General features: G+C 40.2%; 1 long non-coding RNA gene across 2 annotated transcripts; it reads left to right on the top strand.

Moving 5' to 3' along the window:
• The first annotated feature begins 412 nt into the window (after positions 1–412).
• LOC133050989 (uncharacterized) lies at positions 413–26,303 on the top strand. Of its 2 annotated transcripts, XR_009691752.1 has the most exons (5): positions 413–794; positions 3,750–3,978; positions 4,213–4,332; positions 23,846–23,986; positions 24,671–26,303. It is a non-coding gene; the product is annotated as an uncharacterized LOC133050989 (long non-coding RNA). The 2 variants fall into 2 exon arrangements; XR_009691753.1 differs by lacking the exon at positions 23,846–23,986.
• The last annotated feature ends 1,598 nt before the right edge of the window (positions 26,304–27,901 follow it).

Here is a 27,901-nt window from a genome sequence, read left to right as displayed (position 1 = left end):
TTTGTATCAGAGAGATGGTACTTAATATGTTTTAGCTTTTCCTGCTTTTCAATAATAATCCCATTGATAAGAGTTTTAGGAGCCATTTCATTTTATAGCATATGTACATAATTGTATATAATTATATAATTTGCTATTTGCCTATGGAAGACAGTATTGAATATTCATTAGGAATAAAGGCTTTGGAGTCAGAAAAGATGGGATTTAAGTCTTGGCTCTAATAGAAAATGGTGTGGAAATGAACACACCCAGTTGTTAATAGAGGTTACCTCTGGAGGCCGGCAGGCACTCCTCTTTTACTTTACGCCCCCTGGATTTGATGAGCATATTAACTTTTTAACTTGAGAAGAAGAGAAGGGGAGGAAAGGAATAGGAAGAGAGCTAATTTCGTGACCAGAGGCAAACGATTATGCCTGTCTGTACTGCAGCTTACTCGTGCCTTATATGGAGAACACTGAAGGATTATTATGAGGAACACAGGAGATAAATGCATGTAAAACATTTTACACTCCATTTGGCACAAATTCAGCATCCAGTAACTCTTCACTGCTACCCCTAGGCAAGATACTTAATATTTGCCATGTAATAAGTGCTCAAAGGGATTGGGGGCAGGAGGAGAAGGGGATGACAGAGGATGAGATGGCTGGATGGCATCACCGACTCCATGGGCATGAGTTTGAGTAAACTCCGGGAGTTGGTGATGGACAGGGACGCCTGGCATGCTGCGATTCATGGGGTCGCAAAGAGTCGGACACAACTGAGCGACTGAACTGAACTGAAGTGCTCAAAAAATGGTAAGTAGTCAAACAAACAAACAAAATATGGTAAGTATTCCTTCTTTTCTTCCCCCCAGTTTTATTGAGATATAACTGTATAAGTTTAAGGCATACAGCATAATGATTTGACTTATATTCATCATGAGATTATGACCACAGTAAGTTTAGTGAATATCCATCATCTCATATAGATAGAAAATTAAAGAAATAGAAAAAAAATTTTCTTTGTGATGAGAACTCTTAGGATTTACTCTTAAAAGTATGTATATATAATATACCACAGAGTTAGTTGTACATTATATCACAGTGTTAGTATAACTGGTAGTTTGTACCTTTTGACTAACTTTCATCCAATTCCTCCTTTCTCTTACCTCCTCTGGTAACCACAATCTGATCTCTTTTTCTATGAGTTTGTTTTTGAAATAAATTGAAGCTACAGTACTGTTAGTACACGACACGGTGATTCAGTATCTCTTTACATTTCATAGTTGTCACTACAATACGTCTAGCTACCATCTGTCACAATACAAGTTATTACATAGTTATTGACTATTTCCGCACACTATGCATTTCATACTCATGATTCATTTATTTTGTAACTGGAAGGGTTCTCCTCTTAATTTCCCTTACTCACTTCTCTCCTCTTATCCCCGCCCCCCAAAATGATAAGTATTCTTACTAAGTATATTTTTGAATTTTATTTTTCTTGTTCTTGTCTACGTCTGGAAAGTTTTCCTTGTATTTTGCTTTGAGTTATTTGCAATTGGTTCTTTGTTTAAAAAAAAATAAAGGCCCAAATTGAAGGACAGTTTTTGAACTGGCCTAAACTCTTCAAAAGTGTTAATGTCATAAAAATAGAGAAGCTATTAATGCTAATTTTCTGATACCTATCATTGAATATCCATTAATATCTGAAATCATGTTAAAATAATTAGTTACTAAAAAAATGCAGAAACCCTGTGATCCATTGCTAATGTAATATAAACTGATGTGACTGCCCTGAAGGATAATTTGGCCAAATCTTTCAAAAAGAGAAATGAATATATCCCTTGACTCAGAAATTCCACTTCTAAAAAATTATCCTATAAAGATGCTTCCATCTGTGTGAAATGAAATGATACAAATAAAACAATGTATTCATTGTGTGAGCAAAGTTTAGAAACTTGCTGGACCATCAGTAATGTGATACTTAAATTATAATACACTCAAACAATAGAGTAAAATGGACTTACTATACTGGTTTAAGTGTACTTTTCTGGAAAGAATTCCAAGAGAAAGGAAGTTAAAAGAATAAGGCAAGGTACAGAACATTGGGTAGAGTATGACCCCAATGTGGAGAAAATGTATGTGTGTATGCATATGTATGCATTGATTTTTATATGCATCTATTTATAGTTTATATTAAAATATATTAATATATATATTTGTGGGGCTTCCCAGGTGGCACTAGTGATAAGGAATCTGCCTGCTGATACAGGGGATGCAGGAGATGCAGGTTCGATCCCTGGGTTGGGAAGATCCCTTGCAGTAGGAAATGGCAAACTGCTCCAGTATTCTTGCCTGGAAAATTCCATGGACAGAGGATCCTGGTGGGCTGCAGTCCACGGGGTTGCAAAGAGTCAGACACGACTAAGCAACTGAGTATGCGTGCATACCTATATTTGTATGTCTATATACAAACTTTTAATACATTGATATATGTATGTATTTGTTAATACATAGTATACCTCTAATGATGCTTTTAAAAAAAAATTGAGGACACTGTTAGTTCCAGAAAGGAAACTGAGTTACTGGGAGATAGAGAGTAGGTGTGACTTATGTATCTTGGTATGTACCATTTTGTATTTTGTGCAATGTACAGGTATTATGTATTAAAAAAACACTAAAGAATAGAGACACTGCACGATGTTGGAGAGTCGATATGAAATCAGTTGAAAGAAGTGAACGTTTGTTAATAGCATGGGCACAAGCAGATGGAAAGAGAACTGTACTGAACAATTCTCCAAATATAGAAACCATCTACTGGAGAAAGTCAGACAAACATGGCATGTCCAAAAATCTGTTTCCAGTTTAAAGTTTATCTTTTCATGGAGTAAGGATGTTCATATGACTCATTTCTTCATTTTTTTTTTTTTTTGGTAAAACTAAGGTAAAGGGGTTAATTTTATTGCATATGAATTAAACTTCAATTAAAAATATAATGAATTTTTAAGAGGTTAATAATGATGACTCATTCATACCATGGAATACTGCTCAGCAATAGATAGGAAGTATTGATACACACACAAGTTGGATGAATCATCCAGGCATTGTGCTTATTGAAAGAAGCCTGTCTCAAGAGGTTACATGCTGTAAGATTCCATTTATATGGCTTTCTCAGAGACAAACTGTAAAAAAAGAAGAAAGATAAGTGGTTTTCAGGGTCTGGGAGTTAGTGACTATAGAGGGATGATAGAAGAGAGTCTTTTTTGGAGGGTGGATGATGGGATAGTTCTATATCCTGGCCATGGAGGTAGTTGCATGGATCTATTCATGTGTTAAAATTCATAGAACTTTATCTCAAAAGCAAAAAATCAAAATAACTATATAATAATATATAAACTAAAAATGTTTTGGGTTAAAACACACACACACTTAAATGTGGGGGTTCTTGCAAGAGCTATCTCCAAGCTAGAGTTCATAATTTTAGCATTTAAATTTTGCTTCTATACCGAGAGTCAGCAGGGTTTGGCTGGTGATTTGACATTGCAATAATATTGTCCTATTCAACATGACAATCCTAACCCTCCCCATGATTCTCTTAGAAAGAGTCAGGAAGTATTTAATAATTCAAGTCTCATCATTACAGGAATACAGTGGCTACACATCATAATTTCCCTCCCATGTGAATGCACCAGCCAAGTTGACATTGGTGGATGGTCATGACCCACCCTGTAACACAGTTTTATGGTTCACTGTTACAATACACCTTAGGTGCCAGGACGAAGATGACTCAACAGAAGTAAAGAACCAAGGAATCCAGGGCAGTGTCAGATCTGAAAAAGCAATCCCAGCACCAGTTCCTTGTCTCACACTGGCTTGGCAACTTCACGTCTCTCTAAAGTAGAAAGGAAAATCAAGTCAAACGGGCTTTCCTGAAACATGGCGTGAAACACCACATGTCACCTTTGCTCCTGGAGGAGACGCTAAAGTACTTGTTGAGGTAAACTATTACATATTCTCCCTATATCCCACCTAAGCAGTCGGAAGTTAACTATCTTCTTGAAGACATGGAAAGAGAAAAACAGCTCCCTGGCATTCTTATATTTCCCCTGCTGGTAATTCTTTCATAGTCTACTTATTTTACACATTTCTTCTAGACTTCAACTCAAATAGCTCTAGGAAAAGCCACATGTTATAGAGCAAAATGGGCTGATGGTTCGAATTATCCATCCAGGGGGGAAGAGATGATCCTGAAGAGAAAGCTGCATAAAGTATTTCCTGGTTGAAAAGGCTCTGGAATCAAAGTCTGGAGTTTGAATCTCAACTCTGAAGTGCATCAGTTGTGTGACCTTAGGTAAGTAACCAAACTTCTCTGGCCTCAGTTTTTTCTCTTTTCATTACAGGTGCTAAAGGAGCCTACTGAACTTGGGCTAAGATTAAATCACATAATGGCTCTAATGCATCTAGTAGGAGGCTTGTGTGTACGCTCGGTTGCTCAGTTGTATCCGACTCCGCAACTCCAGGGACTGTGGCCCACCAGGCTCCTCTGTCCATGGGATTCTCCAGGCAGAAATACTGGAATGGGTTGCCATTTCTCCTCCAGGAGATCTTCCCAACCCAGGGATCAAACCTGTGTTTCCTACATCTCCTGCATTGGCAGGCGGATTCTTTACCAGTGCACCACCTGAGAAGCCCAATAAAAGGCTTAGCGAGGCTTAATGCGTATTCAGGACGTGTGAACTGTTTTCACTTGCTAAGTCATTAACATGACCAGGAAGGGGTGGGACTTTCCAGGAAGGTGTTTAAATTCCTTTTGCTGCCCAGTTCGTCTACTGTGTTTAGGGTGACCTACAACACTCCCAGGGTCTGCTGCCTGCTTCCCTGTTGGCATGGTGTCCTGTTCCCTCATGTCCTTTGGTGATCTGCCAATCAATCTGGGAATCTAATCATCCCAGAGTTGTTAGTGACTTTGACTTCTCCACTTAGAGAATGATGGCTTAAGAAGTGTACCTTAGGCTGGGAGCAGCTGGGGCCAATCAGCAGTCTTCAGGTAGCACCTCTTACCACACAAGTCAGCCCCACAGCCCAGGCTGTGACCCCTTTGTGAACTGGCCACCACCTTGCACTCCCTTCTCATGGGCCAGGATCCTTGTACACATTGATGATACTCATCTTTCTGCTTCCTTTCCTTTTCTCTCCTTCCCTCCCAGATCAGAGTGGAATAGGGCTCATTAAAGCCTTATAGGGATAGTGCCAATGAAGAACTTTCCAGATCTGAGCTTGGTCCAGAGAAGACTCATTAATAAAGATCAACTGGGAACTTCCCTGGCAGTTCAGTGGCTAAGATTTCACCTTCCAATGCAAGGAGTGTGGGGCTCAATGCCTAGTCAGGAAGCTAAGATCCCACATGCCTTGCAACCAAAAAACCAAAATTTAAAACAGAAGCAATATTGAACAAATTCAATAAAAACTTTAAAAAGGGTCCACATCAAAAATAAAAAGAATTTTAAAAAGATTGACTGTACACTCTGGGAGCCTATAGGTAGCTGCTGCTTCCATTGATGTTTCCTATTTATTGCTTCCTCATGATCTTTGAGTGGCTATCTTGCCAATTTTAGGAAGGCTAGGGAAAAATTCCTATAAATGTTTATTTTCTACCACATAATATATTTACTATTCGGCTTGAAATTTTGATTTTTATGTTTCTTATAAAAATATAAATAAAACCACTACTGGTTTCAGGCCAAACATAGATTATTGTACAACAGTCTACTGTGTATAAGAATATCACACAAATTGGGAGGGTTAGTCCTAGAAGAATTTGACACAACACTATAATAACACAATATTAATAATGGAACTAGGAATGAAAAAAGAATCCATTAAGTCTTCGGAACCTGTGAATATGTGATGGTACATAGCAAGGGGGGATGAAGGATGCAGATGGAATGAAGATTGCCAAGGGGCTGACTTCAAAGAACTGAGATTATCCTGATTATCTGGTTCAGCTGCATAAAATCACAAATCCAGGGAGGCAGGAAAGGAAGTTAGGCAGAAATTTGAAGGAGCTTTACAGGAAATCCTGCTCCTCTTTTCAGCAGATTTCTCCAGCTATTGTCTACGTTCTCTGCCCAGACTTTCCTCACTTCTCATTCATGACTTAATCTATGATGTTTTTGCCTTCACGTTGTATTGAAATTGTGTTTCCCAAGGTCACCAATTACCTCCTTGTAGCTAAATCCAGTGGCTATTTTTTGCCTTCTTCTCTCAGAGATCTCTGATAACTCCTCTGTCCTAAGATAATTTTACTTACTTTGATTTGTGTGGTTTTACACTTCCCCACTTCTCCTTCAACCCTTCTGGATGTTCATTTTCACTCCCATTTGAGGTCAGTGCTTCCCTTGCCTTTCCCCTAAATAATACTTATGATTGGCCTTCCACTTCTTCTACAGACTATTAAAAATCATCTACATCCACTATCTCAATGAGAAAGCATATGTTGATGACTCCTAAATATTAAATTAAATATCTTCCAGCCCAAAGTTTCCACCTGAGTTTCCAATCTTCATATCCATGTGCCTTCTGAAACTTCCACTTGGTTGTTTCAAAAACATCTTCATTTTAGACTCTGATACTCCAGTATGGGTGCAGATGGTTTATTGTAGGGGAGGTGATCTCTGGAGGCCTTCTAAGGGAATGAGGAATGAGACAGGAAAAGAAAGAGAATCAGCAGAGGATGTGTCAATGAACAGCTATCATGGTTGATACCTGAGGCTTAGTCTCATGGGACCCTCTAGACACTGGGTGGAAAATGCCTCAGAAGTGGCGTGTAGAAAGACAAGAAAAATTCCCTTGCAGTCCAGTGGTTAGGACTCTACAGTTTCATTGCTGAGGGCCCAAGTTCCATCTCTGATGGGGGAACTGAGATCACAAAAGCTGTGTGGTGGAGGCAAAAGGAGAAAGATAGCTGAGATTGTGATTCATCAGTTCCTGTACCTCACTGTAGGTGGTCACTCTTGGGACATCAACTCCCTGGAGCTTTGGAGCTGACTACACGTGCCCTGCAGCAAAACTCACTTTAATGGGCAAGGAATGACCTCAGACGGAGAGATGCAGACGCTTTCTTCACATACAGGAACTTGTTGTTCAGTCACTAAGTCATGTCTGACTCTTTGTGACCCCGTGGACGTCAGGCTTTCCTTTCTTACACTATCTCCCGGAGTTTGCTCAAACTCATGTCCTTGAATCGTAGGCCTCAGGGACAAAACTAGGCCATCGCCAGTGTCCACTACACACCTCAGGTCAACATGTCCCAAACTGACTTCCAGATCTTAGACTCAAATTTTGTTCTTCCTTCTAGGTCCCCTATTTCAATAGATGACCCCACTATCAACCTAGTGTCCAAGCAGAGACTTGAGCAATCTCAGTGTCAGGCTAAAGTCTCCACTCTCGTTTCCTGTACCATCCACATAATTAATCTCTGTCACCATGTCCTGTCAATTCTACCTTCTAGAATTTTCTCGAATCTGCCCTCTTGTACATTCCACAGCCAGTACATGATCTCAGAGGACCATTGTCTCTTTCTTGGATAGCTACATAGATCCTGCTTTGGAGTTTTAATCTCCTATCTCCAGACATTGTCTTTCTCAATCTCTTTTCAACATAGCAACCGGAGTGGCCTCCAGAAACAAATTCAATCATGCCACTTTCCTGCTAAAAATTATTCAATGACTATTTCCATAAAGATAGAGGTCACACTTTGTAACATGGTTTGCTAGACTTTCCATGATGTTGCATTTGCTTACCCCTTTAACCTCAAGCCTTTTCCTGTTCATTTATTCCCTAAAAAACATAAAAACAAAAACATTTCTCTCCTTCACCCCGCATGTAACTTTATATTCTCCGTGTTTCAAATATGCCATATGCTCTCCAGCCCCTGGGACTTTGCTTATTCCCTCATCCACTGATTAAGTCCTGTTGTTCCTGAGATCACAATTCCAGGTTGATTCTTTTAGGAAGTCTTCCCTTATTTCCTCCAGTGTAAGATTAGTTAGGGCTTCCTGGGTAGCTCAGCTGGTAAAGAATCCACCTGCAATGCGGGAGACCCCGATGCGATTCCTGGGTTGGGAATTTTCCCTGGAGAAGGGATAGGCTACCCACTCCAGTATTCTTGGGCTTCCGTGGTGGTAAAGAATGGTAAAGAATCCGTCTACAATGCCGGAGACCTGGGTTCAATCCCTGAATCGGGAAGATTCCCCTGGAGGAGGGCATGGCAACCCGCTCCAGTATTCTTGCCTGGAGAATCCCCAGGGACAGAAGAACCTGGTGGGCTATAGTCCATGGGGTTGCAGAGTCAGACATGACTGAGTGACTAAGCATGCATGCACTTAAGCTTAGTACCCTATGTGTCTTCAGTTTGGTATTTCTCACACTGAATTGTAAGCTGTTTATCTGCTAGATTCAGCTCCCTCCTCCAATAATGAAAGTTCTATTAAATAGGTCTTTTAGGTGTATCTAATAGGTAGGCTAGGTGTCGTCTGCACATTCCACAGTGTGGCACATAGTAGAAAATAATACATATTTGTTGAAAAACATTTCTTCATGCTATGGCAAAGGAATAAATTTGTAAACTTGGCTGGCTGTTGACTCTTTTCCAAGTGCCTGAAATCTGAGAGCCAATGCAGTTTTTGTATCTGAATGTCACATGGCAAAGAGAGGCCTCTCTTTGAAGTCAGCGGGCCCGAACAGAGTCTGCTATCAATAGACCTACCTCCCACCTGCTGCTGGAGGAATTTATCACAACTCTGAAGAGCATCCAAGAAGATATGTTTCCCGGAAAAATCAAACCACTGATCTTTCCAGAGCCCCCCCTTTTAGGGACCCAGTACAAAATCAGTCTATTCATCTTTCTGGTAATGATTTTTTTCCCTCTTCAAAGCACTCAATTCACTTTCCATCACTGGCATGTAATCCAGAAATAATAGAGGTCAGTCTAGTACAACTCACTTCCAAAAAGGGAAAGTGCCGACACCCCAAAGAAAAGCTCTGAATTAAGTATTCCCGAAAATAAATCAGGGGATATGAAAAGGCCTATTCAGCAGATCATATCTCTTTTTATGGTTTATTATAAACATATCTCCCCAATAAAAAGAGTTAAATTTGAAAACAACGCTCTGGGACAGTCTTGATAATTATATCGTGGGATTCAAACCTGAATATTTCTTCTTATTCTGTTTTCTAATAAAATTCTACTCAGGGATGCTAATATTTAAGCCATTTCTAAAACCCCTAAACTCCCGCTGTGTGGTGTGTATAGTCAAAAACAACGACCAGAGACCCTGTGAACAAGTAACATAAGTGAGAAATAAACCTTTGTTGTTTCAGCCACTAGGTTGGAAGGCTTTTGTGTGTGTGTGATTTCTTTAATTAATTTTTTATTGGCTACTCTGGGTCTCTGTTGCCACCTGTGGGCTTAGTTGCCCTATGGCATGTGAGATCCTAGTTCCCCAAGCAGGGATCAAACCCGCGTCCCCTGCAAGGCAGATTCTTAACTGCTGGGACCACCAGGGAAGTCCCTTGAGGGGGTTTTTGTTCCTATAGAAGTGATTATTTCCTTTCAACCCTCTGAATTCAAACCTCATTGAGAAGTGGACACAAGCATCAGAGAGCTGAAAAACAAAATAATCAACGGGACAGTTTGGAGAATGGATATTAACCAAAATTCGGTTCCCTGATGATGTTCCCTCCAGATTGACTAAACTTCAAGTCTCCTCATTCCAGCCAGATCCTGACATAGAAAGCTTATGCCATGGAACTTCAGGTCTCCTCATTCCAGCCAGATCCTGACATAAAAAGCCATGGAGAAATAGAAAAGAGAGATGCTTGAGGAGAGGTGGGGCAGAGAAGCAACCATGAAGTTCAGGGGCTAAGCTGAGCATACCGAATGCCTGCTCCCTATCACCAGGCCGGGAAGGCACCCCTCCAAGGGAAGAATTTCCACCCTTTCCCTTCCTAAGGTAGAAAAACCAACAGATGAAATAATGGAATGTCGATCCAATTAAGCACAAAAGCTAAAGAAACTCAAAGGGCCTTCTTTCACCTAGTTTTACAAATGACCAGTAATGGGACTTCCGTGATGGTCCAGTGGTAGAGAATCTACCTTCCAATTTCGGGGACATGGGTTTGATCCCTAGTCAGGGAACTAAGATCCCACATGCTGCAGGGCAACCACGCCTGCACACCACAACTAGAGAAGCCCACGTACCTGAATTAGAGAAACCGCTGCTCTGTGACAAAGCCTGTGCGCTGCAATGAATACCCAGCACGGCTAAATAATAATAGTAAAAAATAAAAATTATAGAACAAAGTTTCACAGTAAGGTAATATGTTATAAATATATAAATAAAAATTTATTGTAGGTTGTAGATGCTAAATTCATGCAATGTGGACTCTGGGAGATAGGGGGCAAGGCCACCTATCTTCAGGGAAAGCAGGACCTTGTACTGTTTTGGGTATCGTGGGAAGCTGGGTTAAAAACAAAACAAAACTCTATCTGGGTAATAATGGGTTGATCTGAGCTCTAAAACCAGCCCTGAGGGAGAAAACATCCCAACAGACAGCCTGGATTCCTAGATAGAGGAATGTGCAAGAAAAAGAGACAGTCCTATTATTTTGGCTCAGTATAGAGAAAGGGCTCTGGGTCTGATTAGAGGCACATCAGCCTCAGAGATTGTAGAAGCTCATGAAAGAAGCCCGTCTTTTACCCAACATTTGCCTTCCTCAATCGTTACTTCCGTCGTTTACCAAGTGAACAGTGTTTATTCATTTAAATCTGGGAGTAGATTGTAGGTTTTGTTATAGAAGTATGGACTTTAGCTTTAAGTTCATAACAAAAAAATAAATTTCTGAGGACAAGGGACACCCAGTTTGAAGCAGGAGGAGAAGTATGATGCAGTGATACCTTGGAAAAAACAACTAGCTTATCCTATGATTGTCACGTGGGATGTATCAGCTGAGTAACAAACGTGTTTGACTTCCAAAACAACAAAATGCCTTCGGCCTCTGCCAAGTTGTAAAACATACACACACACTTGTAGAGAAAAGTCAAGATAGTGAGAGGTAGGTAGACAGAAAGAAGGAAGGAAGAAGGAAGGAAGGGGGAATGTTTCTCTCTTTTCTGACATTCTATAAACTATATAACAAATTGAGTCAATTTGGGTCAAATACCTTTTTTATGTGTAACAGCTAAGAAACCACGAGGTCATTATGTGAAAAGGAAGAGTCTGGCATTACATCTGAAATTGTAATTATCTTCTTTGCACGAACATTGGGAAAAGGTTTTCATATTAGTTTATTTTTGTAAAACATTCTGCTTCAGCTGATTCTAAGACATCTGAATGAACTACACAGAAGTTAAGGACCCGCCAGGAGAGCAAGCATACATCATTGAGATTGCTATTGAAACTCTTTCTTTTACATAAAACTTTTCTACTGTTTGTTCATTTCCTTCACAGTTTCTTGTTTACTATATGGAAGCCTGACTAAGCTTACTGGAAAAGTATTCTTGGGACCTATTTTTCCCTTCTGAGGTTACCCAGTTAGTAGCTGATTATGAATGAATGTTGTTTTTTCCCTGGAAAATATAAATAGTTTAGATGGATTAAATAATAATCCTTTAATGTTATATGGCCTTCCTTATTCTGATGTGGCAGATTTCAATTTAGGTATAGTTTATAAATTTTATTAATTAGATGTTTCAGAGACACAAGAGATGTGGGTTCAATCCCTGGGTGGGGAAGATCCCAGGAGTAGGAAATGGCACTCCACTCCAGTATTCTTGCCTGGAAAACCCTGCCTGCCAGGCTCCTCTGTCCATGGGGCCACAAAGAGTTTGACATGGCTGAGCAACTGAGCATAGCACAATCCACAATCTAAGATAAGAAAATTTTCATCATTCCACAAAGGTGCATCAAACCTATTAGCAGTTACTTCAACACTCTCTCCCTCCAGCCCTTGACAATGACTAATCTATTTTCTTTTTATTATTCTTTAAATTTATTTTTTGGCCTTGCTGCACCAAAAAAATCTTAGTTCCCCAACCAAGGTCTAACCCTCACCCCCTGCATTGGAAGCACTTAACCACTGGTCGGTCAGAGAAGTCCCTAACCTGTTTTCTATCTCTATCAATTTGCATATTCTATACATTGCATATAAATGGACTCATACAATATGTGATTTTTTTGAGCCTGACTTCTTTCAATTGGCATAGATTGTCAGTGGTCATTCATATCTTAGTACTTTATTCCTTTTTATAGCTGACTAATATTCGATTATATGCATTTACCAGGGCTTCCCTGGTGGGTCAGATGGTAAAGAGTCTGCCTGCAATGTGGGAGACCCATGTTCAATCCTGGGTTGGGAAGATGCCCTGGAAAATGAAATGGCAATCCACTCCAGTGTTCTTGCTTGGAGAATTCATGGAGAGAGGAGCCTAGTGAATGGTCCATGTGGTCGCAAAGAGTTGGACATGACTGAGTGACTAATACTTTCATTTGCATATGCCACGTTCTTTTATCCATTCATTCACTGGTGAGTATTATGATTGTATTCATTTTGAGGCTATTATGAATAATGGTACTAATGTACATTCAGGTAAAAATTTTTGTGAGAACTTACTTTTTTAATTCTTTTGAGTACATAGTTATGAGAGGAATTTCTGGTTCATATCATAACTCCATATTTAAACTTTTGAGGAACTTTCAGACTAATTTCCAAAGTGGCTACCCCACTTTAAATTCCTACCAGCATTGTATGAGTGTTCTAATTTCTCCATATCCTCAGCAAGAGAATGTTGTTTTCTCTATTTTTTGTTTTATGAATCCTAGAAGGTTTAAAATGGTACCTATTTTTGATTTGCATATCCCTCTTGGGCTTTCCTGGTGGCTCAGATGGTAAAGAATCTGCCTACAATGCGGGAGACCTGGGTTCTGTCGCTGGGTTGGGAAGATCCCCTGGAGGAGGACATGGCAATCCACTCCAGTATTTGGGATTTTCTCATAGCTTAGTTGGTAAAAAATCTGCCTGTGATGCAGGAGACCTGGATTTGATTCCTGGGTGGGAAAGATCCCCTGGAGAAGGAAATGGCAACTCACTCCAGTATTCTTGCCTGGAGAATCCTATGGACAGAGAAGCCTGGTGAACTACAGTACAAGAGTCAGACATGACTTAGCGACTAAACCACTGACAACCACCACCAATCACTAATGATTTTGAGAATCCTTTCACATGCTAATTGGTCATTTGTGTATCTTCTTTGGTAAAAATGTCAGTTGAAGCTGTTACAACAAACAAAAATAGTTCACATAAAGTGAACTAAGTTTTCAGCTGCAGGGTAGATAGACTTTTAGGTCTCCTACCATGACCTCTTCTGTCACTTCTGCGAAAAATCAGTCTTCTGACAACAGCATAGCTGTCACGGATCTGATGACCTGTAGAGCCCAGGTGCTCTATGGTGAGGTAATAAATGTACAGACTCCTTCACCCAGCAACTCACCCAACTTTTGTGACAGGTTAAATTTAGAGTTCTGGGAGAACTGATAGGATGCCAGTCAAACTGGTCCTTAACCCCTCACTCATCAGTCAGTTCAAGCATGCAGTTTTTCTTCCAATGGCAAGTCAGCAAGAACTGGTTGGTGACTGCAGCTATGGGATGGACATTAGAAAGCAGAAGAGACTTATTATCCATCATTGCAGTATTACTTGGTTGCATTTGATACTGGCAGGAATAGGGACAACTTTGTCATCTGGGTGAGGCAGTATTTTAAGACCTTCCTGTCCCTCAGCTCTTGTCCCTCAGCAATATATTAAGATCTTCTTGTCCCTCAGATCTTATTGTTCAGTTCAGTTAGAAAACAGTACAGAATATTTTATTTTATTTTATTTTTTTACAGAATATTTTAAAAGTTTGGATGTGTAGTAAGAAAGTTAAACAGTCCTAGAATATTGAGTGGTGGATGAGCCCTACTGCAGAAAACTTTAGGGTGCCTTGAGGTGGCATAGAAGTGATTATTTTTTAGTTACTATGTCTGACTCTTTTTTACCCTGTGGACTGTAGCTTGCCAGATTCCTCTGTCCATGGGATTTCCCAGGCAAGAATAGTAGGGTGGATTGCTATTTCCTTCTCCAGGTGATCTTCCTGACCCAGAGATCGAACTCACATCTCCTACATTGGCAGGTGAATTCTTTACCACTGAGCCACCAGGGAAGCCTGGCATAAAAGTATCAGGGCTCATTTCAAAGGAAACAGAGGATGTAGGGAATTGTGTCCATTGTTGATTCTGTCACACACCCAGATTGCAGACCAATAAAGATCTTGTCAGGTGATCTTTACTATCCCATTGTAACTCACAAAAAGGGTAGAATAGAAAGAAAATGCTTTTAGAGGGAGGGATATTATATCCCTCAGATATTTATAGCTGCTTTATTTGTAATTGCCAAAACTTGGAACAACCAAGATGACCCTTCAGTGAAGGTGCATAAATAAGTAACTGTGATGCACCCAGACCATCGTATATAATTCAGTGCTGAAAAGAAATGGACAATCAAGCCATGAAAGGCATGGAGGAACTGTAAACTTACTAAGTGAAAGAAGCCAATCCGAAAAGGTTGCGTACTATATGATCCCAACAATATGGCATTCTGGAAAAGGCAAAGCTATGATGACAGTAAAATGAGTATTTATTGCAGGAGTAGAAGGAGTGAACAGGGCAGTGGACTTTAGGGCAGTGACACTCCTGGTTTTGATACCATAGTGGTGGTGGATCCCTGTCATCAGTTTGCTCAGGTACATAGAATGTGCACCGAGATTGAACCTGAAGGTAAGCTGTGGACTCTGGGTGATATGTACTACTGGTGGGTTGTTGATAGTGGGGGAGGCTACACTCATGTGGGGGCTCAATTTTTCTATGAACATAAAAGTGCTCTAAAAAGACTAAAGTCAAAGCTTTGCCCTTGTGAAGCTGTCAGGAACTTAGCTGAGCTAAGAAAGGAAAAAACTGTTGTAATAGCTTTTTAAAACAAGCCAAAAATCAGAGTGAAGCCTTTAATCACTTCTTGTGATGCTATAAGAAAGTCTAAAACTGGGAAAATTGCAGGCTTCCTCCTGTTTTATTTCCCCCAAGAAATGGCATTCCGGTGAGGGTCAGCTGGATCTGTACAGACATGGGGGTCTCCTGCAGTTTTATGAAGAGGGGAGGATGGCAAAGTGAGGTGGGGTGTGCTAAGGCTAGATAAGTAGGTGGTAGTGAGTCAGAGGAAAGAAAAAATTGTCAAGCTCTCCCCACTAAACCCATGAGGAGGTCACATTGGAGGTGCCTGCAGATCTCTGCCCAAGGCCTTAGATAAAGAAACCTAGGAATTAAGCCTTCTGGGTTAGAAGTGAAAGAGCATGACGTCCCCCAGGGGTTCTGAGTCCTTGAGACTGTGTGGGGATGGGGAAGCTCCCTCCTCCCAACCCTAGACCTTCCAGCTTAAAGCCTTTGAATTGCCTTTGGTCAGGCCTGAAATGTCACACACAGGTTTTGAATCAGGAGAGGGACTCCTTACTAACATTGTAGACAATAAATAGAATAAGCAAATAAAATATATGCTGTATTAGGCAGTGATAAGTGCTGACAAAAAAATTAAATAATAAAGCAGGGAGGATGACTCAGGACTCTCTCTCTCTGAGCCTGCCCATGTGTCCACAGGTACTATACTCTTTTTTCCTTCTAATAAATAAGGAAAAAGAATTTTTTAAAAAATAAAACAAGGAGGTAGAGAGGGAGTCAATGAGAATTTGCAGTAAGTGTGTGACAGCAATTTTATTTATTTTTTAAAATTAATTTTAAAATTTTATTTACGTATTATTTTTTGCTGCGCTGTGCACAGGCTTAGTTGTCCCATGACATATGGGATCTTCCCAGACCAGTAATCAAACCCGTGTCTCCCTGCATTGGCAGGCAGGTTCTTAACCACTGGACCACCAGGGAAGTCACTGAAAATAATTTTTATGAGAGTATAGTTGATTTACAATGTTATATATATACATATATGCAGTCTTTTTTATTTTTTTTTTTATTTATTTTAAAAAATATATACGTTTATTTATTTGGCTGGGTCAATTGTCAGTTGTGACATGTAGGATCTTTCCTTGCAGCGTGCCGGCTTCTCTAGGTGTGGCACTGGAGGGCTCTAAAGGGCCCAAGATCAGTAGTCGATGTGCAGGGCTTAATTGCCCCGAGGCATGTGGGCTCTTAGTTCCCTGACCAGGGATCAAACTCACATCCCCTGCATTGGAAGACGGATTCTTAATCACTGGACCACCAGGGAAGTGCCAATCCACTCGTTTTTAGATACTGTTCCCACATAGGTCATTAGAGTGTTGAGTAGAGTTTTCTGTGCTATACAGTAAGTTCTTATTAGTTATTTATTTTATATATAATAGTGTGTATATGTTTGGTTGCTAAGTTGTGTCTGACTCTTTGTGACCCTATGGACTGTAGTCCACCAGACTCCTCTGTCGATGGGGCTTCCCAAGCAAGAATACTGGAATGGGTTGCCAATCCTTCTCCAGGGGATTTTCCCAACCCAGGGATCGAACCCATGTCTCCTACACTGGCAGCAGAGTCTTTACCACTGACCCACCAGGGAGGCCCATACGTCAATCCCAGTCTTCCAGTTTATCGCTGCCCTACCAAAACAATATCAGACAAAGGGAGATAAAGGAGGCCTCCCTGAAAAGGTGATGTTGACAGAAGACTATCAGTTGAGCCTTGCAGATACCTGAAAGAAGAGTGGGTCTTGCAGAGGGATCAGGAAGTACAAATTGCCTGAGGTGGCAGTGGAAGTGTTGGAGGATACCCATTTGTCTGGAGGGAGAGGAGCAGGAGATGGGGTCAGGTAACCTGAGCTAATGAGGAGTCCTAGTAGCCTCCATAAGGATTTGGATTTTTTGTGTGAGCGGAACAAGAAGCCACTAGGGATTTTGAACAGAGGAATGACATGATTTGACTCTTCTGAGGATAAATTTAGGAGGAGAGGAGGGGACATTAAGGGCAGAACTAGTGAAACCTGTTAGGCAGCTTCTATAATAATTTAGGGAAGAGATGGTGTTCACTTGAACCAGGATGATGAACTGGAAAGAGAGAGAAGTGGTTGGATTTTGTATTTAACACAGAGCTCCCATTTTATCAACTCTAAACACACCAGTTCTTCTTCACATTTTAACATATCTGAAATCAGAATGCAACTTATCTTGGGGTGGCATATTATGATTGCTATCAGCCAGCTGGCAGTTACAATATCATTGTCAGTTAGCCATAAACTCTCCAGTGATACCGTCTGATAATTGTCAGCATCAATTCACAGATATAGGTATGTTGTGACAAATTCTGATTTTAGGTAAGGAAGTTTTGAAGTTTAAGGTTTTTGCTCAGAAGCACATCATAAATGTGGCTGCTCTACTTAACAATACCTTATTTGTGGTCCTTGTCCTTTTGTACCTGGACATTAACTGGGTCCAGGCTTCTCCAGGCTTCGAATGTGTTGCCTCCAATGAGCACAGCAGGCTGCTGTCAGTTATCTTCCCCAAAATAGAAACTGACCATTTCATTCAGCGCATGTAAGTTTCTGATGCTATGGTGGTTACAGAATCCATTCCAGACTCTTCAGCTTCACACAAGACCCTAATAATCTGCCACCCATCGAATTTTTCCAGCTTTATTTCTCACAGTCCCTAGTTGGTGCTTCCTCCCCAAGCTACATTTAACTCTGTTTTCTGTGTGACCAGAACCTTGTGCCAGCTGCACACCTCTACTCATGTTTCCTCTGCCTTTTATCCAACAGCTGTTTATCCTACAAGCTCATATGTCACCTCCTTTCCAAAACTTTTACAACTTACAGTAGTGTAAATTTACAGTAGTGTATTGCATTTTATCACATTGACTTTGCCTCACAAGAGTCTATTCATGTCCAGTCTGCTCTGGGTCATGAGAAATGCATTATCCAATTACTTATTCAGTCTCTTTTTTAATATGGAAATAAGCAATTTATATAATTGGTTAAGTCACTAGGACAGACATCACTTGGTCTCTGTTAATTCTGACTCTCCAGCAAAATTAATTATTCATCTTCTCACAAAGCATGCTGCATTAAAATGGAGGTCATCTGTTTACTCATTTATCTTTTCTGCAAGGCTATGAGTTGGGCCCCTTATTCATTTTTGTTGTTGTTATTGTTCAGTCACTAGGTCATGTCTGACTGTTCCTGACCCCATGGACTGCAAAATGCCAGGCTTACCTGTCCTTCACTATCTCCCAATTGGCTCAAACTCTTGTCAATTGAATCAGTGATGCTATCCAACCATCTCATACTCTGTACCCTCCATCTTCTCCTGCCCTCAATCCTTCCCAGCATCAGGGTCTTTTCCAATGAGTCAGCTCTTCGCATCAGGTGGCCAAAGTATTAGAGCTTCAGCTTCAGCATCAGTCCTTCCAATGAATATTCAGGATTAGTTTCCTTTCAGTTCAGTTCAGTCATTCAGTCATGTCCGACTCTTTGCGACCCCATGGACTGCAGCACACCAGGCCTCCCTGACCATCACCAACTCCTGGAGTTTACTCAAACTCATGTCATTGAGTTGGTGATGCCATCCAAATCTCATTCTCTGTCATCCCCTTCTGCCACTTTCTATCTTTCCCAGCATGAGGATCTTTTCAGATGAGTCAGTTCTTTGCATCAGGTGGTCAAAGTATTGGAGTTTCAGCTTCAACACCAGTCCTTCCAATGAATATTCAGGACTGATTTCCTTTAGGATAGACTGGTTGGATCTCCTTGCAGTCCAAGGGACTCCCAAGAGTCTTCTCCAACACCACAGTTCAAAAGCATCAATTCTTCGGTGCTCAACTTTCTTTAAAGTCCAACTCTCACATCCATACATGACTACTGGAAAAACCATAGCTTTGACTAGACAGATCTTTGTCGGCAAAGTAATGTCTCTGCTTTATAATATGCTGTCTAGGTTGGTCATAACTTTCCTTCCAAGAAGTAAGCGTCTTTTAATTTCATGGCTGCAATCACCATCTGCAGTGATTTTGGAGCCCAGAAAAATAAAGTCTGCCACTGTCTCTACCGTTTCCCCATCTATTTGCCATGAAGTGATGGGACCACATGCCATGATCTTAGTTTTCTGAATGTTGAACTTTAAGCCAACTTTTTCACTGTCCTCTTTCACTTTCATCAAGAAGCTCTTTACTTCCTCTTCACTTTCTGCCATAAGGCTGGTGTCATCTGCATATCTGAGATTATTGATATTTCTCCCAGCAATCTTGATTCCAGCTTGTGCTTTCTCCAGCCCAGCATTTCTCATGATGTACTCTGCATATAAGTTAAATAAGCAGGGTGATAATATACAGCCTTGACGTACTCCTTTTCATTCGTCTGGTCAAGGCTATGGTTTTTCCAGTGGTCAAGTATGGATGTGAGAGTTGGACTGTGAAGAAAGCTGAGTACTGAAGAATTGATGCTTTTGAACTGTGGTGTTGGAGAAGACTCTTGAGGGTCCCTTGGACTGCAAGGAGATCCATCCGGTCCATCCTAAAGGAAATCAGTCCTGGGTGTTCGTTGGAAGGACTGATGCTGAAGCTGAAACTCCAGTACTTTGGCCACCTCATTCGAGGAGTTGACTCATTGGAAAAGACCCTGATGCTGGGAGGGATTGGGGCAGGAGGAGAAGCGGACAACAGGATGAGATGGCTGGATGGCATCACTGACTTGATGGACATGGGTTTGGGTAAACTCCAGGAGTTGGTGATGGACAGGGAGGCCTGGTGTGCTGCGATTCATGGGGTCGCAAAGAGTCGGACACGACTGAATGACTGAACTGAACTGAACTGAGAGTCTATACGTGCATTAATTTTCAAATTAGCAGGATCAACATGAGATGTACACTCAGAGAACCTGTTCTAATCTCCCCTTTCTTTCTTCCCCCTCTTACTGGTGGATTTGATTCAGGCTTCATGAGAAATAGAAGTAAATGGACACTTTCTTATTTTCCTTTCACTGTGTCTCTGCAGCCTCTTGAATCAGGACCCACTGTCTTTCATCCGCTATCATAGGAGGAAACTTACCTGTTCCTAGATAAAGCCAACCCTTTCTTTGTGCTCTGTACCTCATCCCCTTTCACTTTCTCAAAGACTTTACTCCCACAAATAGACGTCCCTTTCCTGAATTATCAGTTTACCTCTTTCTAGGGGGTTGATTCCTTCAGCCTACAAACCTGCTCTTGACCTCCCATTCCTGTCTAGCTGCTACCCCATTTTCCTGCTCTCTCACAGAAAAACTTCTCAAATGAATGCCTTTCCCCACTGCATCACCTATTTTCAGTCCATTTCATATAGGCCTTTTCCTCCCCACTACATATGAAACTTCAAAAAGATTCATCAGTAACCTCCATGTTACCAAACTCAGTGGTCACATTTTGCCTTCATCTATATAACAACTCAGTGGCATTTCTCCCAAGTGACCATGATCTCCTCGAAACTTTTCTTGGCTTCTGTGATACCCTGCGTGCATGTGTACGTGCTAAGTCATGGTATGTTTCTTCAGTCATGTTCAACTCTTTGCCACCCTATGGATGGTAGCCCTCTAGGCTCCTCTGTCCATCAGGTTCTCTAAGCAAGAATACTGAAATGGGTTGCATGGCCTCCTCCAGGGGATCTTCCCCACCTAGGGATTGAACCCATGTCTCTTATGACTCCTGCATTGGCAGGCAGGTTCTTTATCACTAGCACCATGCGGGAAGCTGCTTTGTGATACCCTACTCCCCTGATTTTCCTATATCACTGCCCAGTGACTATTATAGACTGGTAACTTCAAGGTGTATATATCCAAATCTAACCTTCCCCAGGATCCCAACTTGTATATCTAAATGCAATTCGGCATCTCCACTTGGCTGTCTCATGAGCATCTCATATCCGTTTATTATGGTCACCTTTACATGTAAATAAATACACATTTAGGATCCTTTTGCTCTTCACTCTGCTTAATGCTCTCTTCCCTCATGTTTTCTCTTTGTTTCCTGCTCCTTCTCCTAAACCAGTCCCCAGTAGTTTAGATCCCTTGGTGATTCCATAGCACCCAGTAGTTTTCCTTTGTGGCAATTAGCACACTTACAGTCAATTAGTCAAATATATGATTATGTGTTTAATGTCAATCTTGTGCCTTTAGCCTTTAAAATCTCTGAGGCCACAGGTTTTCCATGTTGTCCACTATCTCTTCAGGGCTCAACTCAGTGCTTGAGCATATTAGGGCCGCTATAAATATACTTATTTCTTATCTTTTGTACATCTAGGTTTTTCCTATTTTTCACCACTACAAGCAGTTCTACAATGAACTTTCATGTAGCTAAATCTTTGACATGTCTTTAATCATGTGCTTAAAAAAAAATCCCTAGAAATAGAATCATTGGTTTTATAATGAGATGCAGATTTTCAAGGCTTTTTGCTAAGGGTGATAGTCTGAAAAATAGCCATCATTAACTTCTCCTCGCCCTGTACAAGCATGCCACTCATCCGTCAATAAGTGGTGTCTCTAGAGAAGAGACTTACGGTTGACAAGGAGGGGAAGGGTTAGGAGGGAATGGAGAGGGAGTCTGGGGTTAGCAGATGCAAGCAGTTACATACAGAATGGATAATCAACAAGGTCCTACAGGATAGCGTGAGGATCTGTATTCAATGTCATGTAATAAGCCATCATGGAAAAGAATATAAAAAAGAGTGTATGTATGTGTGTAACTGAATCACTTTGCTCTACAGCAGAAATTAATACAACATTGCAGATCAACTATACTTCAATAATAAATAAAAGTTAAATTTAAAAAAAGTGATGTCTCAGGACTTCCCTCATCATCCACTGGTTAAGAAACTGCCTTGCAATGTAGGGGATGTGGGTTCAATCCCTGGTCAGGGAACTAAGATCCCATATGCCTCAAAGCAGTCAAGCTCATGTGCTGCAACTATTGAAGCCTGCTTGCTCTAGAGCCCATGTGCCACAACGAGACATCCCATGCTGCAATGAAAGATCCCACACGGATGTTTCGAGAGAACAGCATGTATATTATCTATAGGGAAACAGATCACCAGCCCAGGTGGGATTCATGAGACAAGTGCTCGGGCCTGGTGCACTGGAAAGACCCAGAGGAATCAGGTGGAGAGGGAGGTGGGAGGGGGGATCGGGATGGGGAATACGTGTAACTCCATGGCTGATTCATGTCAGTGTATGACAAAACCCACTGCAATGTTGTGAAGTAATTAGCCTCCAACTAATAAAAATAAATGAAAAAAAAAAAAAAGAAAGATCCCACACGATGCAACAAAGATCACACACACACACACAAAATGACATCTCCTTTCCTTATCCTTGAGTGACTTACTTTGACCTTCAGAATGCAATGAAAATAGAATTTCCAGGTAAAATACAAGATGCTCAGTAAAATTAGACTGTCAAATAAACAGAAAAGTGGGACATACTTATACTAAAATATTGTTTGTGATCTATCTGACATTCAAGTTTAACTGGGTATTCTGTACCTTTTTATTGATGTGTAGCTGATGTATAAAATATTATCTTCATGTGTACAACATAATGACTCAATATTTTTGCAGATGATGCTCAGTTGTAAGTTATTACAAGACAATGGCTATAATTCCCTATGCTATACAATATATTCTTGTTGCTTATCTATTTTATGCACAGTAGTTTGCATATGTTAATCCCATATTCCTCATGTGTCTCTCCTCTCTCTCCCCCGCCCCCCTTCGGTAACCACAAGTTGGTTTTCTGTATCTGTTTGTGTTTCTGTTTTGCACATATGTTAATTTGTATTATTTCTTAGGTTCCACATATAAGTGATATCCTATAGTATTTATCTTTCCCTGTCTGATTTATTTCACTAACATAACATATTCTCTAGGTCCAGCCACATTGCTACAAATGGCAGAGGCTCATTCTTCTTATGACTGAGTAAATCTTCTTAATCCGTTTGTCTGTTGATGGACACCTGGGTTGCATCCATGTCCTGGCTGCTATAAATAGTGTTGCAATGAACATTGGGGTGCATGTATATTTTTGAATTAGTATTTTCATTTTTTTGAGATATACACTCAAGAGTAGAATTGCTGGGTCATATGGAAGTCCTATTTTGGGGTTTTTGAGGATGCTCCATACTGTTTTCCACAGTAGCTACACCAACGTACTTTCCCACCAATAGTTTACAAAGGTTCCCGTTTCCCATTTCCTTACTAATATGTTATTTGTAGACTTTTTGATGATAGCCATTCTGACAGGTATAAAGTTATATCCCATTATGATTTGTGTTTAAGAATCAGTGATGTTGAGCATCTTTTCATGAGGCATTCTGTATTTTTACTTGCTAAATATGGAAACACTAAGTATGAAGACACTATTGCTATTCCAGGCCTAGCTTTTTTTTTTTCATTATTTTTTAATTGGAGGAAAATTGCCTTACAATGTGGTGTCGGTTTTTGCTATACAACAATGCAAATCAGCAGACCTAGCCTTTGAGAGACATAGCAGTTTCTTCTGTTGCTCTCTAGAAACCAGCTAGCATTCTGTAAAGAGCTTTGCCCTAGACTCCTGAATGAAGAGAGGTCGGCTAGAGAAGGCAGGGGGATAAGTCACTTGATACGTTTCAGCCCTAGCGGAGCTCCCAGGCTCAGAGCTGGGTGGGGGTGGGGTATAGAGGATTTCTTATCTTATGTCCAGGTAGATTTCAGAACTGCTATAAACCTGTTCTCTGTGTTGTTGAATAGGAGCATCATGGTGACTTTCCTGTCCACTTCTCACCACGGAATGCCTGGTAGGGGTGGAAGAGTGGAGGCGAGTTGGGAAAGTTCACAGTTCACAGCTTTCTAGGCCCAGAGGAGCTGCAGTCACATCTGAGCATGATTCAGGTCATGAAATATCAAACTTTTAAAAAATTCAATTTTAAAGTGGGTGTTTATTTTATTATTTAAAACATTTTTTTAAACTTTTAATTTTATACTGGAATATAGTTGATTAAGGGGCTTCGCAGGTGGTTCAGTGGTAAAGAATCTGCCTGGCAAGCAGGAGACACAGGTTTGATCCTTGGGTAGGGAATATTCCCTGGAGAAGGAAATAGAAACCCACTCCAGTATTCTTGCCTGGGAAATCCCATGGACAGAGGGGCCTGGCAGTCTACAGTCCATGGGGTCAAAAAGAGTTGGATACAACTTAGCAACTAAACAACAACAATAGTTGATTAATAATGTTGTGTTAACTTTAGGGGTACAGCAAAATGATTCAGATATACATATACACCTATCTATTCTTTTTCAAATTCTTTTTTCCCATTTAGGTTGTTACAGAATATTGAGCAGAATTCCCTGGGCTATATAGTAGGTTTTTGTTAGTTAGAAATATTGAACTTTGAGGCTGATGCTTTCTTGGAATGAGACTTTGAGATATCTTGGGAGGTGGTCTGTTTTGTTTTGTTTTGCATGAGAAAGAATATAAATAATTTGTGGCCAGAGGGAAGACTCTGTTGGATTAAATATGGTCACAAATTCTTTGTCACTCCTCAGATCAAAAGGTAAAATTTGTTTCTTCTTCCACAGGGACTCTGGGCTGGTTTTGTGACTTGCATGAAGAAACAGAATGTGATGGATGTGAAGCTGTGTGACTTTCAGCTTTTTGAAAAATAATTAAAAGTCCTGATTTAGAGCATTTGCCAATTTCTAAGAATCTGCCTGAAATGCAGAAGACACAGGAGATGTAGGTTTGATCCCTAGGTCAGGAAGATCCCCTGTATAGGACATGGCAACACACTCCAGTATGCCTGCCCGAAAAATCCTGTGGACAAAGGAGCCTGGTGGGCTATGGTCCGAAGGGTTGCAAAGATTTGGACACAACTGAATAACTGAGCACATAGTTTAAGTACTGCCAGCATGACTGATTTCGAGCTACCAGTGTGATACCACAGAGCATGTAGTTGGAAAGAGACAGGCATAAATGACCAATGGGCTCCAGCATAGCATCGCTTCCAGACTTACTCCTTAGGAGATATGTCAGCTTCCATTTTTGCTTTCTTGGAATCCAGCTGACGTGAAGGATCCTTGGGCTAGGCTCCTGAGAGGCCAAATGGAAAGAAAGGCCATGTGGAGAAGAAAAGAAGCCTTAGGCGATCCATCCCTGGCTGGGCTCCCAGCTGAATGCAGCTGCATACGTGGCCTCAGCCAACATTCCATGACATGTAAGACCATGCAGCCAACTCACAGAAATGTGAGACACAATACATTGTTGTAGACTTAAGCCACTACATTTTGGGATATTTTAATTAGTCAGCAATAGGTAACTGGACACATGTATGGCCAAGCCATTGTAAAACAATTTTTTACATTTTACTCCTATGTTAGCAATGTGGTTCAGCTGGTAAAGAATCCATCTGCAATGCGGGAGACCTGGGATCAATCCCTGGATTGGGAAGATCCCCTGGAGAAGGGAAAGGCTACCCACTCCAATATTTTGGCCTGGAGAATTCCATAGACTGTATAGTCCGTGGGGTCTCACAGAGTCGGACATGTTTAAGCAACTTTCATTTTCACTAGCAATGTACAAGAGTGCCTTGTTCTTTGCACATCAGCCTGTACTTCGTATTATCATCACCAGGTTGAAACGTTAAAAAATGTACTTTGCAGTTTAGCTTGTATTCTTTGAAAATGAATTTGAACAGTTTTTCAGATACTTATTGGCCATAAATTGGCTGTGCTCTCTGTCCATTTTTCTGTTGATTTGTAAGGGCTCTTTATATTTTAATAGGGCTTCTCAGGTGGCTCAATGGTAAATTATCTGCCTGCAGTGTGGAAGACACAGGTTTGATACCTGGGTCAGGAATATCCCCTGGAGAAGGAAATGGCAACCCACTGTAGTATTGTTGCCTGGGAAATACCAAGGGCAGAGCAGCCTGGCAGGCTATAGCGCATGGGATCACAAAAGAATCAGACATGACTTAGCGAATAAACAAAAACAATATAGTTGGCTAACAATTTCGTGTATAGTGAAAACAAATGGACGATAATTTGCAATGTATGTGGCTACCTGGTTTGCTTGTATGCTCTTTGCAGTAAAAAGCTTAAACTATGTATATGAAAAAATGATGCCTATGGCAATTTTCTGCAAGTTTCTTATAACATGATCATTTTCAGTTTTGGCTTATTTGTTTTTTTTAGTATTTCTCACTGTATTCTAATATTTCCCCTGGATTTCTTATTAGTGATTTTATTCAAATGAAATCTTCAGCTGAAACCTAGTACAAAATACACTCTCTCCATTCCACTTCTCATTCCAATTTAAACAACACTGGCTTAGGCCACTGCGGTAGGTTAATTCTTCAGCCATCCTTGTATTAAACACTATGGAAAAACTTTGCCTAAACAGCGTGCCAATTTTAATGTCACAAATTTGAAAGTGTGATTTTAAAATGTTATCAGTTTGCACAAATTTTGAATAGTAAGAATCTTTCAAAACTAAAAAATATTTTAAATTGTGTTGGATTCTGGAACAAAAATAGGAGCATGATGGGAAAATTAATGAAATCTAAGTAAAATCTTAAATTCAGTGAATAGTACGCATGTTAGTTTCTTAGTTCTGGCAAATGTACTGTAGTAACGTTAGGTGTTAATGATAGGGGAAAACTGGGTAAGGGGTATAAGGAAACTCTATACTATCTTTGCAAAACTTTTCTATAAATCTAAAATTATTTCCAAAGAAAAAGTCTAGTTTTGAAAAAAAAAACACTAAAAATTTACTCTAAGAAATGCTCTGTAATGTTGTAGGATTATTTATTATTATTATTATTATGAGAATACTATTTCTTACATTATATTGTTCTTTGGGGGGGAATAATCTATCTAGAATTATGCAAGTTCTGAATTATGTGATCTTTTTAAGATCTTTATCCCATGGATATAGTTCACTGCCATATAAACTGTATAGTTAAATCCCATTTTGAAAATTGAAATAGGAAAAATTGAAGATGTAAGCCTTCAATTTTTAAGCTAAAAGAACTTTCTTCTCCCAATTAAGAGTCAAAAACAGAACTAAAACTCTCTCTCTTCCAGTTTCTGACATTAAAATTGTGGCAGGAAAACCTTATCATTCTGTGTGATCTCTGGACAAGTATGTGATTAAAGACATGACTTCAAGTGTGGAATCTGGAAGCTAGGTCATCAGGTAAGGCTTGATCTATACTCTGAGGCAGAAATGTAAGCATGGAAATTCAAACCTTGCAGGCATAACTTTTATTAGAAATTCGTTTTTTGTCCATGCAATTGGTAGGATTTCCCACCTCCTCCCTCCCACATTTCTGTGTTCTCTTCCATCACAGCAAGTGTCTTGGGAGTGGGGTGTTTTAGTTTGTCATCATTTCACATTCCTTTTCAGGTTTCTTTGCAGATTAAAAAAAAAGTACCTTTTTATAGATTTCACAGTTGTAAAAGAAATTCCAACAATTTAAATTCTAGATGTTGCAGGATTTACATTTCCTACTGTTTTCCTCTATATTTTAAGTATATCCCTTGAAATCCTTTGATACACTCCCCTCTGCCTCATTTCTTATAATACCCTCTCTCTGATACTGAATGGCTTTTGGATAAACAGTGTGTTTATATTTCCCACTGATATGAATTAGAAAATTTGAAACAGTGAGCAGTGAGAAATATTATTAAGGTCTCACTTTATGCATATCCATTGAAATAATTTGAATTCCCCTCACTAAAAATTGTTGATTGTGCATTAAACAGTAAGTTGGATGTAAAAAATGCATTTCATTTGCCTAGGTTTACATGCCC

The sequence above is a fragment of the Dama dama genome, chromosome 33, assembly GCF_033118175.1.
Source record: "Dama dama isolate Ldn47 chromosome 33, ASM3311817v1, whole genome shotgun sequence".
Classification (NCBI taxonomy): domain Eukaryota; kingdom Metazoa; phylum Chordata; class Mammalia; order Artiodactyla; family Cervidae; genus Dama; species Dama dama.
This window is presented reverse-complemented; position numbering and strand designations above follow the sequence as displayed.